Raw genomic sequence first — 14,934 nt, forward strand, 5'->3', positions numbered from 1 at the left:
ATTGCCATTATTGAAGGCCAAAAAATACCAAAGTTGGCATCAGCAAAATATGATGCACTTGGGCATTTGAGGATGTAGCTGTGTATTTGTGAGACTAAAGGGTGAAAATGAGTTCTGCATTAGACAACAAATGCTGATTCAGTAGAAAGCCTTGTACTGACTGTCTCAGCTCTGAGAAATCTTAATATCTCCAGGTTTTTTGCTACGTATGACAGTTGGATATCACTACTTGAGTATTAATATCTGATAGAGAGAGATCTGGGGAAGGGAGAGCCTGCAGTCATGCATCCTAGTCCCTTAGCCCCAAAGTGATGTTGCTTATTTATTAAAGCATTTATATCCTACCTTTGTTTTTTCCAAGTACACAAGGCAAATAAACATACAGCAGATTGTATTAAGTAAGTAACCTATGCAGTTACATAAAACAAGAGGATCCAAAATTAACCATTACATGGCAGATAAGCAAAATAATGTGCCATGTAAAGCAGAAATGTAAGCAGAAAAGAGCAACAACATGTACAAATTCAAAGTTTCCTTTAGTCTGATTCAAAAATGCTGTCGGGGAAGAAGCAAGTTAAATGTCCTTGGTGGGTGTACACCTCCCCCCCATATCCTGGATCAAGACTAAATTTTCCATCAACAGAATGGAACTTCTCTGCTTCCACCCTCCCACTGCTGCCTGCTGATCTCTACAAAATGCTGCGCCTGGGAGATAGGAAACTCTGAGGAATAACATGGGGGTGTCTTCAGTGGAAGAAGGAATTGGTGGAAATGGCCAGTTTAGTCTGGATCCAACAATTTATGTGGAAATCTTTTTTATTGGAATAATACTTGTAAAAAATTGAAGACAGTATAGCATGCACTTCCCTTACGTTGTTTCCATGTAAGGGAAAATCCCAAAAGGCACTGAAAACCATTGTGCTAGGCCAGGTCGTCTCGGGTTACTGCCGGCTACTGGTCTTGAGAGCAGGCTGTTATCTCAGGAATGCAGGAATCCGGGGGAGTCCCGCCAGGAGCTAGAAACCAAAATAAAGTCAGCGTGCAGAGGGGAAGTCAAAAGTCCGGTCCAAGGGTCAGAAGTCCGTTTATCAAAGTCCAGGAGCGTCAGCAACAAAAGTCAGAGATCCTTTTGCAACAATTGCTTTCGCAACGTCTGTCTGTTCCAAGCCTGGGTTTAAGCTGTTTCTCTTTGCCTTAGTTCTCATCCTCAGACAACTCACAGTCTTGGAGCCGTCTCCTTAGTTCCTGTAGATGCGCACTTCTCCTTTTACTTTGCAACTCCATTCTTCCTTTTTGCCTGTGCTGTTGTTGAGTGGCTTCAGGCGAGCTGGGTGGGTCCTGCTTCTGTGGAGTTACAGCTGCATCTGGTTGTGCCGAAGGAGGTGATTCTGTGTTTACTTCCAACTCCTCAGCGGGGCTGGTGTTTACTCCTACCTGTTGTCCTTCGCCCTGCCCTGCATTCTCAGCTCTCTGAGGTGCAATGCCCGTTATTTCTCCCTGCTCAGGCTCTTCCTCTGATGAAGTTTTGCCTGTTGAAGCCTGGGCCATGACAACCATTGACATACTGATTTCATATGATTTCCCTTCTTTCTGTGTTACAAATGTTACTATTAAATTCATGTTGGTTGTTGTGGATTTAAAGGATGCTTACTTTTCCTCATTTCCACTCACCCAAGTCACATGAGGTATCTCTATTCATGTGTGCAGTACCTGCTTCCAGTATATGGTGTTGTCCTTTGGGTTGATGACTGCCCCTTGTATAATCACTAAGTGCAGGGCTATGATGGTTGCTTTTTATGGTCAAAGGACTTTACAGTCTTTCCATACCTGGATGACTGGTTATTGGTTGTTTCATCAGAAGCAGAGTTAAGATCCTAACTTCAACTAAATTGGGCCTGGCAGTTAATTGGAACAAATTTAAGCAATCCCTCCCAATGCATTCAATTCATCAGAGCCATCTTGGACTCCATGATTGCCACAGCTTCTCCCCCACCTGATCAGTTCAGGTCTTTGCATCTTCTGATCTCTAGCTTTTAATCCAATAGACCCTGCTCTGTTTTTCCAAATCCAAAGACTGTTAGGCCTCATGCTGTCTACTGTTGCTGTTGTTCTTACAGCTAGGCTACACGAGGCCCCTCCAAAATTGGTTCCTCCGAGTTATGAACCCTTGCATTCACTCTCATTTGAATACTTTTTTTGTGCCATGATTGGTTCCCTCATCGTTGGCTTGGTGGACCTCTGATCCTAATTTACTGAAGGGGTTCCCTTCTGGGGTTCCCAACCTTACTGTTGCCACTGACACTTTTTGTCTAGATTGGAGTGCCCATTGTTCTAATGCATTGGTTCTAATGCACATGGTCCCCAACTGAGCCTGTTTTACACATTAACATTCTTGACCTTTGAGCAGTTTGTTACACCCTTGTTTCTTTTGCAGATTTACTATGCATCGAAATCATTCAGGTGCAGACAAACAATATCACTGCCTTGTTCTACCTCAACAAGAAAGAGGGAACCATTTTGCTGTCCCTCTGTGCAGAGGCAACTGCAATTTGGATTTGGGCAGCGCATCACAACATAACATTGCTGGCCATACATAATGCTGGCATGAACAACTCAAGAGCAGACTCTTTCAGCAAAATGGGTCTGCTACATCATGAATGGTACCTGACAGACAAATGCATTCTCCCAATTTTTCTTCTGTAGAGTTTCCCGCAGATGGATTTATTTGCCACCAGCCACAATACCAAAGCCGCAGTTTTTTTGTTCCAAGTGTGGGGTGATCACGATTCTGTTGGGAACTCCTTCAAAATCCCCTGGAGATGAAGCTTATTTTATGCCTTCCCCCACTACCCCATTAATTGTAAAAGTTCTGTGAAGGATCAGAGCTCAGGGGGCACATTGCATTCTGATTACTCCCTTCAGGCCTTGGCCATTTTGGTTTTCCTCACTGAAGGAAATAGTGAAGGGAAGGTACATCCACTTCCCATTGGCCACCAGCCTTCTCCACAGAGGGTCAGTTCTGCATCACAGTGACCCCAGGCTTCGACTCACTGCGTGGCTACTAAATCCACCAGATGGAATTTCTCTGAAGAAACCCAAATAGTGCTTCCAAATGCACAGAAACAGTCCACTCGTAAGTGGGACAGGTTTTCCTCCTAGTTACTTACAAAGGGTTGTTCGTTAACCTGGCTTTTGCTGCTGCTTTTAGATTATCTCTATTCTCTCAGTAAGTCAGGTTTTGCACTGTCTTTGTTAAAGGTGTAGCCATCTTGGCGTCTTGTGACCTTGTAGATGGCCGCACGTTTCCCCCACACACACCATGTTTCCAAAGAGTTTTTGAAGGGCTTCTTTATATCCGCCTAAGACACCCTATCATTCCCAAATGGAGTCAGTGTTTCGTTCTGATACAACTAATGCTTACTCTGGACCACTGGAGACCTGCTTCTTTTCTGTGCCGTCTTTAAAGATATGTTTCCTTAGTTATATCACCTCTGTTAGGAGGTTGGGGGAACTGGCAGCCTTGTGGGCAGACCCCCCTTCACACAATTCTTCCCTGATAAAGTGATGTTAAGGCCTAACCTTCAATTCCTCTCCAAGATTGTTTCATGTTTTTACCTCTCCCAATCTTGTTGCCTCTTCCCCAATACTTGCTTAAAGGCAGAATTCTCTCTACACATCTTAGATTTGAGGGAGTGCTTTATTTTTCTATTTACGAACATTAAACTATTTTTGTAACCCCAAACCTGGATGGATTACTTTGCTTCCATCTATGCGGATAATGATTGCCCTCCACAAACCAATATAATCCCAGCTGCCCTTACTGACTCTCTTTACCCTTCATGGGAACCAGTGAGATCAGTGGATTTAAAAGATATAATTTTGAAATTAAAATCTGGGAAGTCTCCAGGTTTGGACGCGCTGCCTCCAGAACTCTTTAAAAAAAATGCAGACTGGTGGACAGATCCACTAGCAAAGCTATTTACTACCATCAAGAATTCTGGCTCTATTCCTGAAGATTGGCTAAGTGCAATAATACCAATCTATAAAAAAGGAGGATTAGACTGTCCCGAAAATTATCGCCCAATCAGCCTCTTGAACATTATATCTAAAATCTATGCTAAATATCTAGAACAACGACTAGTTAAATGGACACAGGATAATAAAATCATTGGCCCTGAACAAATTGGATTTATAAAAGGATGTTCCACAGTGGACCACTGTCTCCTTTTATCTTGTCTAGCAAAAAAATATATGAAATCGGGCACAAAAAAGTTATATGATGCCTTTATAGATTTAAAAGGAGCTTTTGATTCAATTGATTGGAACCTTCTCTGGAACAAATTAGAGTCCCTGAACATAGACCCTGCCTTTTATATCTCATTAAACAACTCCACACAGAGGTACCTTTTGCCAGGTCAAATTCTCGGATGAAGGCCACTTAACACCCAAAATTCCTAACTCAAAAGGAGTGAAACAAGGCTGCGTTTTAGCCCCGCATCTTTTTAGTCTATTTTTAGCTGATCTTCCAAAGATTTTTAACTCAATTGATGGTCATTCCCCTAAGATTGGAAACCTGAAAATTCCACTGTTACTTTACGCCGATGACGCCACTATTTTATCTTTTACAAGGGTCGGCTTATTAAGACATCTACAACTGTTCGCCGATTATTGTAAACATAACAAATTGCAAATTAATTATGCCAAAACCAAAATTCTAGTTTTCACCAAAAGCTGGCATCTTTCAAAATGGTCCATCGACAATGTCCCAATAGAGCAGGTCAAGACTTTTAAATATTTGGGTCTCACTTTTAACTACAATTTAACTTGGACAAATCACAGAAATAATGTCATCAACTTAGCTAAATATTCAGCATCACAGATTAAACGATTTTTTTACTTAAAAGGGAACCAATATGTACCTGCAGCTATTCATGTTTTTACAGTTAAGATTTTGGCACAACTACTGTATGGAATTCCTGTCTGGGTAGAAGCATTGAATAAAAATTTGGAAGCTGTACAGACTTCCTTCCTCCGCCAAATACTAGGACTTCCTAGTTGCGTCCCATTCCAATCTATCCTTAGTGAAACTGGAATGATGATTTTAGAGACCAAAGCTTGGCTCTCAACTTTTAAATACTGGATTAAGATTCATTTTTCTCCAAATGAAAATCATCTTACTCCCTTTTTATTAAAAGAAGCTGCAGATACAGACTGGTTCACGCTTATCCCACACAAACTGAAAACCTTGGGATTAGATATAGACAACTTATTGATGCTGGACAGCCAAACCATTTTCGGAGTTATTTAGCAAAGACTACTTGACCATGAAAGACAAACAATCCTGCCTGCAACTCCTTTATCTTGTTCTTTATCCAAATTGGGTCTTTCTGCCAATTTTGGACTCCTCCAGGATTACTTCTACTTTCTAAGTGATCCTCCCCTCTGCAGGGCCTGTATGCTAGCTAGACTAAACGCCTTTCCATCGGCAGTTTTATTCGGGAGATTTAATGGTACCCCTTTGGAAAAGAGAATTTGTGGCTGTGGCTTGAATCAGATAGACTCCATTTATCATATTTTATTGGAATGTGAAATGCTAGCGGACCTACGTACTAAATTTTTAATGCCATCAATTTTTGATAGGAACTCTTCCCCCCACTCTTTGTTCAGACTTTTACTGAATGGGTATGATCCAGAAACTACAGAAATAGTAGCCATGTTTTTGAAGCAAGCTCTAATGATAAAAATCAAACAAAAAATATAATAGCTGCTATTCCGGTTACTTGTAGACACTAGTTTTCTATATATACCTTATATTCACTGTACTCCGGCATACCTCATTTTATTCATATCTATTGCTACAGATTGCGATATTGATGTTTTATCATTTGCCAAATTCTGGAATACCTTGTACGATTTGTTATGCCAATAAAGGTTTTTGAATTTGAATGTGAACTATTTTTGTAAGTACTTGAGGCAAGAGTTCCTTGTCCATTGTCCGTTTGGGCCCTCTCAACTAGAGCACAAGCTTCTTCAGCTATGTGGTATTCTGTTGCCAGATGTTTGCATAGCTGCTATGTTGTCTTTCTCTGACACCTTCAACCATCACTATGTTGTAGACACAAATTCCAGGAGACAGTCAGCGGTTGGGAAGGCTGTATTGACTGAGGCTCACTCCCACCATCATTGGTGAGTAGCTTGTTATTCTCCCAATGTGGGACTGCACAGAGGACCAAAAAAACAGGGTTGCACTTACCTGTAACTGTTGTTAATTGAGTGTCTTCTCTGCAGGCATGCATTCCTTTCTCCTTGTCCCACTATGAGCTCTTTTAAGGGTGTTTTACTGGAGTCTTTTATGGCTCAGGAGAACTAAGGGGAAATGGAGCTCCTCCCTCATGATGTGTAATGGTTTTGGTGGGAAAACATTGCCTTATGTGCTGAGAGTGAGGAGCACCTTTCCAGTTGATAGAAGAAGAAGAGTTGGTTTTTATATGCCAACTTTATTGCTTAAGGAAGAATCAAACCGGCTTACAACTACCTCCCCTCCCCACAGCAGACACCATGTGGGGTAGGTGGGGCTGAGTGTGTGTGACTAGCCCAAGGTAACCCAGCTGGCTTCATGTGCAGGAGGGGGGAAACAAATCCAGTTCACCAGATCAGTGTCCGCCACTCATGTGGAGGAATGGGGAATCAAACCCGGTACTTCAGATCAGACTCCACCTCTCTAAACCACCACTCTTAACCACTACACCACGCTGAAGAAGACTTGGTTTTTATTCCCCACTACCTTTAAGGAGTCTCAAAGTGTCTTACAATTGCCTTCCCTTCCTCTCCCAACAGCAGACACCTTGTGAAGTAGGTGGGGCTGAGAGAGTTCAGAGAGAAGACTACCTCAAGGTCACCCAGCAGGCTTCATGTGTAGGGGTGGGGAAACAAACCTGGTTCCCCAGATTTGAGTCCACCACTCTTAACCACTGCACCATGTTGTGCAAGCTAGGAAGTTCTTGTCCGTGGCTGGCCTGCTCATGTGAAGTCCCAATGTGCATGCACAGAAGATATTTGATGAAAAACAGTTATGGGTAAATGCAACCCTGTTTTCCACAAGAGGGTACAGAGATGTGTGGAAAACCCCTGGCACAACATGCACTGACTCTGAGACTGTGGACCATGTCACCCTGTTGAGATATTTGGACATAGAAGTAGAGATTAAGGATGTGCTTTGAATTGGATTCAGTCAGTCTTTATGGACAGAACTCACAAGGTTGCTGTAAGGTTCCATAGTGTGGGACCTGACTTGTGGGGTTCCACTGAGTTTAATTTTGTCCCCCATGCTGTTCAATCTCTATGTGAAGCCCTTGGGAGACATCATTCATGGTTTGGATTAGGGTGCCATCAATATGTTGACGATGCTGAACTCTACATTTATTAATCCAAATTGCTTGGTGACGTTATAGAATCTTTGAACCAAGTGTTGTAGTTGAATGGCTAAAGTAAGCATGCTCAAATTGAATCCTGGTGAGATAATGTTGATTGAAAGGCAGAGGCCCTAAAGGACATGAGTCTCCCCACTTTTCCCCGATTTTTTAAAATTAGGATGTATTAAACTACAACCCCAAAGAGGCAGAAAAGAAACTAATAAGTATATTCAGAAGATTTACCCATTACATACTGCCCCGTGAACATAAAAAACAAGAATATCAACAGCGATCCTGATTCTATTTCTAACTATTCTGTTGCCAGCTCCATCCTATGTACAACTCCAAACCATAATTAGTCCAATCTGGATACATCACTGGGTTTTTTGGAGAGGAGTTGTTTTTTTGTATGCTGTTAATTTCCCTAAAACATGGGACTCTTTTACTTTCAACTGCCAATCTTGAATCTTGAGCATATTTTTTTTGTGTTTCAGTTTCCCGGCAAAGACCAATCTGGCCATAGTAATAGTATGTAAGGCAACCATTTGAAGATCTCTAGGGAGGTCAGGTACATAATTCAGCAGTAATGTCTCTGGTTTGTGGGGAAATCTGTTTTCCTAACCCAGCTGTCACAGTCCTCACCACTTGTTTCCAATAACTGGAGGTACATTTGCGTGCCACCACATATGGAAGAAGTCAGCCTTATCTACTCCATAAAAACAGCATGTACTACGCACAGTACTGTAGATCTTTGCCAACGCTAAAGGAGTTAAATTCAACCGATAAATCATTTTCGTGAAGTTTTCTCTAAAGGAGTGACAAACTGTAAAATTAGTTCCATAATTACATTAATAACAGGCTCTCAAGTTTTGATACTAGTCTCAGAACAAAGTTCCTCTTTTATCATTCCACACAAATAACCCTTGATTTGCAAGAAGTCAAATATTGTGATGTTAGGATCATTGCAATCTTTTATATCATTATATGACACTACTTAATTATTATCAAATTTCTGTATTCGCTGAGCCCAAATATCTCCCACTTTTTCAAGGGAGAAAATTTTGGGCCCAGCTCATCATGTTTCTAACAACAGATGCTAAGGGGGAGGTTCTGGGTGACATTTATTCTTCAGCTGGTCCCAGACGTATCTTAAAGTATAGCATTTGTTGTCACATTATCATTATTGCAGTAATATTTGCTATTTATTTTCTTCACCCAGGGCCATATTTTCTTGGGAACTTTTATGAAATATTTGTCAATACAAGTTGATATTCCTTAATTAATATCCATTCTTTCAGTTAGCCTATTCTGACAGTCTGGTGGAATATTTTGAGGTTAGGTATCCCCAGTAACTTTTTATCATCAGTACTGCTCCCTCAGATCCTAGGTCTCATTTTATCCCAGGTAAAAGTATTTAATAGTTATTGCCAGTCTTTTAACACTTTATCAGGAATTTCAGCTGGTGACTTGCAAAAAAGGATGTTTAACCTGAGAAGATGTTTATGTTCACGCATTCTAGAAAGGATAGGTTTAGGGGTTCCCAGAGTATGAAATTTATTTTTAGTTCAGCTATTAATGGATTATAATTAATTTTATAAAGACCTTTAATATTCTTAACCAAATACTTGGTATGATTCATTTTCTTCATACCCAAAATCCAGTTATCCTCTTTGTATTCACTCAAGCCTGTATTGAAACAGATTACCTCAGTTTTATCTGCATTCAGTTTGTACCCTGGGACTCCGCCATATTACATAACAAGGGTCTCTAATTCTTGACAAGGTTGTTCGATACCTGATAAAAAGATAACAATGTCATCAACATACAGACCAATTTTGTAGTGGGATAAATTCACTTTAACTCCCTGAATTTTCATCTCCTTCCTCACCATAAATGCTAATGATTCCAAAGAGATTGTGACAAGAAGAGCAGAAGAGGGTATCCTTGAAGAACACCTTTTCTGATGTCTATTTGAGGAGACAGACACCATTTATGCTGACTTTAGCAAAAGATTGTGAGTATATCAGATTTGCCCATCTTAAAAAGTTATCTGCACAACCAAAGGCCACTAGAGATTCTAGCAAAAATCTGTGTTTCACTCTATCACATGGGTTTCCATTCAGAAACAGAAAAGCTGACAGGCAGCCCAATCCTGAAAGGGGGCAGATCCATGGCAGCCGGGAGCAGCGCAACTGCGCCACCTCCTCTGAGGCTTCCCAGCTGCCACAGAGGTGAAAAAAGCCTTTTCCAAAAATAAAAATAGAGGCAATAGGCAACCCCCCCCCCAAGCTGGCAAGAGATCGACCATGAAGCACTCTGTCAGATGATATAAATTTACTAATTATACCCTTCAGACAGTTGGCTAGTATGAATGTCAGTATTTTGTAAATGAGATTCAGTAGAGTGATGGGGTGGCACAAGCTCACTAAGTGTTAGGATCTTTTGAGCACTTAGGAGTCAAACAATACTCTCTGCTCATGTTTTAGGGAGATGTTTGGATTAAAAAAAATATCATTTGCATGAAGCAGGGATACCCCCTGTATAATGTGCAGGCAGCTCTTATAAAACGCAGGCTTGAAACCTTGGGTCCGGGTCCTGTATTCAGTTTAAGGTTCTGAATGGCCATTGCTGCTGCTTGCAAAGTTATCCTTTCATGCATTTTCTTTTAATCATCATCTGTTAATGTAGGATTTTAGATTTGCTTAAAAAGTTCATAACCTCAGCTATGTTTGGGTTGTTAGTTTTATATACTGTTTGATAATATTCAGTTAACGCATTAGTGATCGAACTAATATTTGAAGGTATTAACCAATTTTTCATTTTTATGCCCACAGTTTTTTCTTTTGCTTGTTTTTTTCTTAATTGTGAGGCTAATAATCTGCCAACTTTATCCCCACATTCAAAGAATCTTTGTTTGTTTTTAAAATAAAGAGGCATACAGACAATTTGTTCAAGTTTGTTTTTTTGACTTGGGGCTTTTCTGCTTGCTTGAGTTACTCCTGATTTTCTTGGGAGTTGATCCACATGCGTTGGAATTGGTTTGGGCACGGTTGTTCTGTACATCTGCCCTCCCTCTGCATTTTCACAGTTGTAGAGTAAGTTTATTTCCTTCCACATGTCCAGTAATGAGAATTTTTAAGGGAGGGTGCTGTCATCATCAGTGGCATCACAACACCCCCCCTTTTTTAAATGGCACTAAAACATCAATATCTTTGCTGGAGTGTTATAGCAATATGTAATAATAGGCTTAGGAGGTTCTCTGAATTTCCAGCTTTAATCTAAAATAAAATGTTCTTTCCCTTGCAGAGATATAAGGGTAAAGGTATATCTTCCAAGGGGAAGGAGCTAGATCAGGGGTGTCAAACTCAATTGTTATGAGGGCTGGATATGACATAAATGTCACTAGGTTAGGCTGGGCCATGCTTCGCCAGCCCAGATTGAGGAGGGGTGTGTGACTGCCTCAACTGGTTCTTGGGTTGGTTAAGAGGTCTCAAGGGGCCGGATCTGACCCTTGGGCATTGTTTGACACCCCTGAGCTAGATACTAACTTTTTTTTTAATGAAAGCTGGAAGTTCAGAGAACCTCCTAAGTCTGTTGTTACAACACTCCAGCAATATATAATGATTTTATTGCTGTTTTTAAAAAAAACCATCTTCAGGGTGGGGGGAAGAGGGAATGGTTTGACCATGACAGTCCAATCATTGAGCAGTGGGTTAGAGTTGGCTGGAAAAAAATGATCAAAACATACACGAGGACAAAGCCAATTCAAAACTGGCTTCTAGAAAAACATTGGGGTAAAAGTGGTCTCAAGAAGACTAGAAAAAGAGAAAAAACAAAAAAATCCAGAGTGAAAACTAAAGGCATAAAAATGCATGCAGGGGATAAACCAAAGCAGTATGGGGCCAGAACCAACAGGGAGAAACCCATGCAGAAAATGAGCTCTTTCAGGAGGGATTCTGGCAGATTATTCTTACATAGTCTTTCCAAGCTAAGTATTTTTGGAGAGAGTCGTTCTTCTCTTTCTCTGTTATTTTATTAAGGTATGAAGGTGGCAATCCCCCTAAAATGACTATTCACTGCTTCCCAGATATGAATTCTTGGCTTGAATATTTATTTTGAAGAATTTCTCAAGATGTTTATTTAATTTCTCCTTAGTTTTCGAGTTATTTATTAGCTCATTACTTAGATGCTAGGTCTTCTTTTGTGTGTGTGTGTGTGAGAGAGAGAGAGAGAGAACTAGATTTTAATTACTACCACGAGGCCCAAATGACAGAACGCAAATTACAGCACAAAACCATCTCCTTCATTGCTGTCCAGTTAGGTGAGGCAGCCAGCCCTGCGCCCCCCCCCCCCACCTTCTCTTGTCAGCAGTAGTAACTGGGGGGAGGGTGTTCTTGGGACAGCTAAAAGGGATTTTTTAAAACGACCAGTGGGAAACCGGTGACCCAGAATGTTTTCCTGGTCGAAAGGAAGAGCAGCCGGACCTGGTTTTATTACAAAATGAGGTAAACGGCCTTCCTCTGTCTCAAGATGTTTATTTAATTTCTCCTTAGTTTTCGAGTTATTTATTAGCTCATTACTTAAATGCTAGGTCTTCTTGAGGGACTGTTGTATCAGATGTTTAGATAAATTGGGCCGTGGTCTGCATATATGAAACTACCCACTGCTGTATCATTAATTCTTTTTTCTGATATTCTTGAGATCTGAAATACATTGATCCTAGAACAGGTATGATGAACATGAGAAAAGGATCTCAACCCCTTCTTGGATTTGATATCTATTAATTGAAAATAAGTCAGGCTCTTTTGAAACAGAGAGCTGAGTGATGTGCCTGACTCAGTTAAGAGCCATGGGGTGATCCTGGATCCAATTTTATTGTTAGAGAAGCAAGGTGGTGCAATCGCAAAAAAGGGGGGGCGTTCCTCCGAGTTCACTTAGCTAGGAAGATGACCCTGCCTTGAATCAGCTGCCCTGGCCACGTGGATCCATTCTGTGTTTACCTTGAGGCTAGGCTACTGTAATGCACTCTACATGGGTCTGCTCTTAAAGACAACTTGAAATCTCCATTTGGTATAGAACACTGCAGCCCGTCTGCTTTCAGGTGCTAAGTGTAATCCACATGTCACTCCCACTTTGCAGACATTCCATAGTTATCAATCTATTACTGGGCTCAGTTCTTCTAATTAACATTTATAAAACTCTTCATTGGGCCCATATTCTTACAGGGCTGTTTTCTTCTGCTATGTTCTGCTGTGACAGCTTCACTCATCAGAGCAAAGGTGTGTGTGTGTGTGTGTGTGTTAAGTGCCGTCAAGTCGCTTCCGACTCAAGCCGACCCTATGAATGAAAGTCCTCCAAAATGTCCTATCTTTGACAGCCTTGCTCAGAGCAAAGGTGCTACCCTACAAACTGGTAAAATGGCAAACTGCCTGTCCATGTGCATTCTCTTTAGCAGCTCCTGCATTATGTAACAGTCTGTTTGAGGCTATACAGAAAGCCCCCGGGCTTCTGTTGTTTCACAAAATGTGAAAAACAGAATTGTTCAGCAGGGCATTCTTGTAGAAGAGTAGACTTGTGATGTTATGGATCAGCTGAGGAGATGACCTCTATTAGGGATAATATGTTTTTTCTTCAGTTCTTCAATCCCAGCCCCACTGCCTTATATTGTATTACTAGGAATCTTTGCTGTTAGACTCAAATGTAATCATTGTTTGTAATCCACTTGCTGATTGGCTGAATAGCTTTGTTTTACTAAGAATCTTTGTTGTTATAGTCAGATATCATTATAATTCAAATGTTATCATATTTTGTAATTGACATATTGATTTATTGAATAGCTCTGTTGTACGTCCGCCTTATGTCCACATTAGAAAGGTAAATGATAATAGAAAGATAAATGATAATTAATAAATCAAATAAACCTTCCACCATGTGAGGAGACACCTAAATTAGAATATTAGCTTTAGCTTTGGCTTTGATTTGACCTGAACAGCCAATCAGGTGAATTCTTAATTTGATTTTTAAAAATTTGAGATTGTGCCTATTTGTGGTTTTATTTTCCCCTCCCCCATTTACATATCAATAAAACATTCAGTCACAATGATAATCCCCTGAAAAACATTAATTACAACTTTGCAATTGCCATGCTCGCCTAATATTGTATTGGTAGTGGCATCCATTTCTTGTTATTTTTATGAAACAATGAATCTTCAGAAATAGAAAATTTGCCACAGAAAAACAAAGCGCTGGAAAATGTTCCACCCCACATTTCTAGGGATCTTTAAGAAAGACTTCAAGGTGCAGATATCTCCATAAAGCATTCCTGTAATCTGAACCCAGACTGTTGAGAGTTTTCAGAGTTAAAACCAGCAGTTTGAATTAGTCCCAGAAGCACAGGGTTACATTTTGATGTTACAGTAAACTATTATTTGTTTAAACCATAGCTTGTTGCAGAAACCCTGTTGAGTTTGCAAACTATGTAATAGGCTACAGTTCTCTCAGATAATCTTCTTTCCCACCTTCACGCAAAGCCCTCTGATGCTGCCCATCTCCCTTGCTTTGCCAGGCTGCTAACAAAGCCTCACTGTTGTGTGAACCCTGATTGCTGTTGGTCAGTACTGGTAAACTGCGTAGCCCTTTCGTAGGGATCATCAGGTCCACCCCCCCCTCCTTGTTTGTTGAGCTGCATCAATGAATAGCTAGACTTTAAATTCAAATAAAACAAATGTTTACACACACACACACACACACACACACACATTGCTTTGCCATGTTGCTATCTTTGAAGTTCTTCCTGAGGAGGCCGATGTCTCTGAAACCCAATTCTGCTTGATGAGTCATCACTGATAGGGGTACAAGTGTGTAGAGAGAAGGCAAGAGGGAATGTGCTTTCTTTTCTGTAAGAAGGAGACTGAGAGGAGCGGTACTATGGAACAGATTGGAACTTCAGCTTTCACAACAAGCCCAGTTAGTAAAAACCATGATTTAGAATCCCATTTGAGCACTTACCAACAAACCACCACAGTTTGTTAGGGGGAGATGCAGTCAGACATCACATTAAAACAGGGTTTAATCAGACCATGGCTGCTGCATTCTGAGCCAGTTGTGCTTTCCAGGTGGTTTTCAAAGGCAGCCCCTTCCATTTAGGCTAGCCCTTGATGAGGTGGACTGATCAGCTATGATACAACCTTTGTCAAATTTTCTCACTTGTAAGGAAGTACTTTATTCCTTTGTAGAGTACATTTTCTTCAGTCATCAAATGGTTACTATGCTTAGATTTTCATCTCAAGTATTCAGTCACCATGGTTATGTCCTTGAGATCCCAGAACACTTTATGAGTGAAGGATGTAAAATAGAGATAGTCATGCGCTTTTTAAAACCTATCACTTAGAAATAAATGACTGTTATAGTGCCCAGAATAGTGCAAATACATTACTCCAGGAAGAGATTCTAAGAACTAGCATAAAAAATAAGCTGTTTTATTAAAATGGCACTATTCTTTCCATGTACCCTTGCTCTTGTC

At 40.6% G+C, this 14,934-nt stretch overlaps 1 protein-coding gene across 1 annotated transcript in view; it reads left to right on the top strand.

The window, feature by feature from the left end:
* CDC40 (cell division cycle 40) overlaps nt 1-14,934 on the top strand; it is a 65,295-nt gene that overhangs the window by 30,139 nt on the left and 20,222 nt on the right. The window lies entirely within an intron of this gene.

The sequence above is a fragment of the Euleptes europaea genome, chromosome 10 (assembly GCF_029931775.1).
Source record: "Euleptes europaea isolate rEulEur1 chromosome 10, rEulEur1.hap1, whole genome shotgun sequence".
NCBI lineage: Eukaryota > Metazoa > Chordata > Lepidosauria > Squamata > Sphaerodactylidae > Euleptes > Euleptes europaea.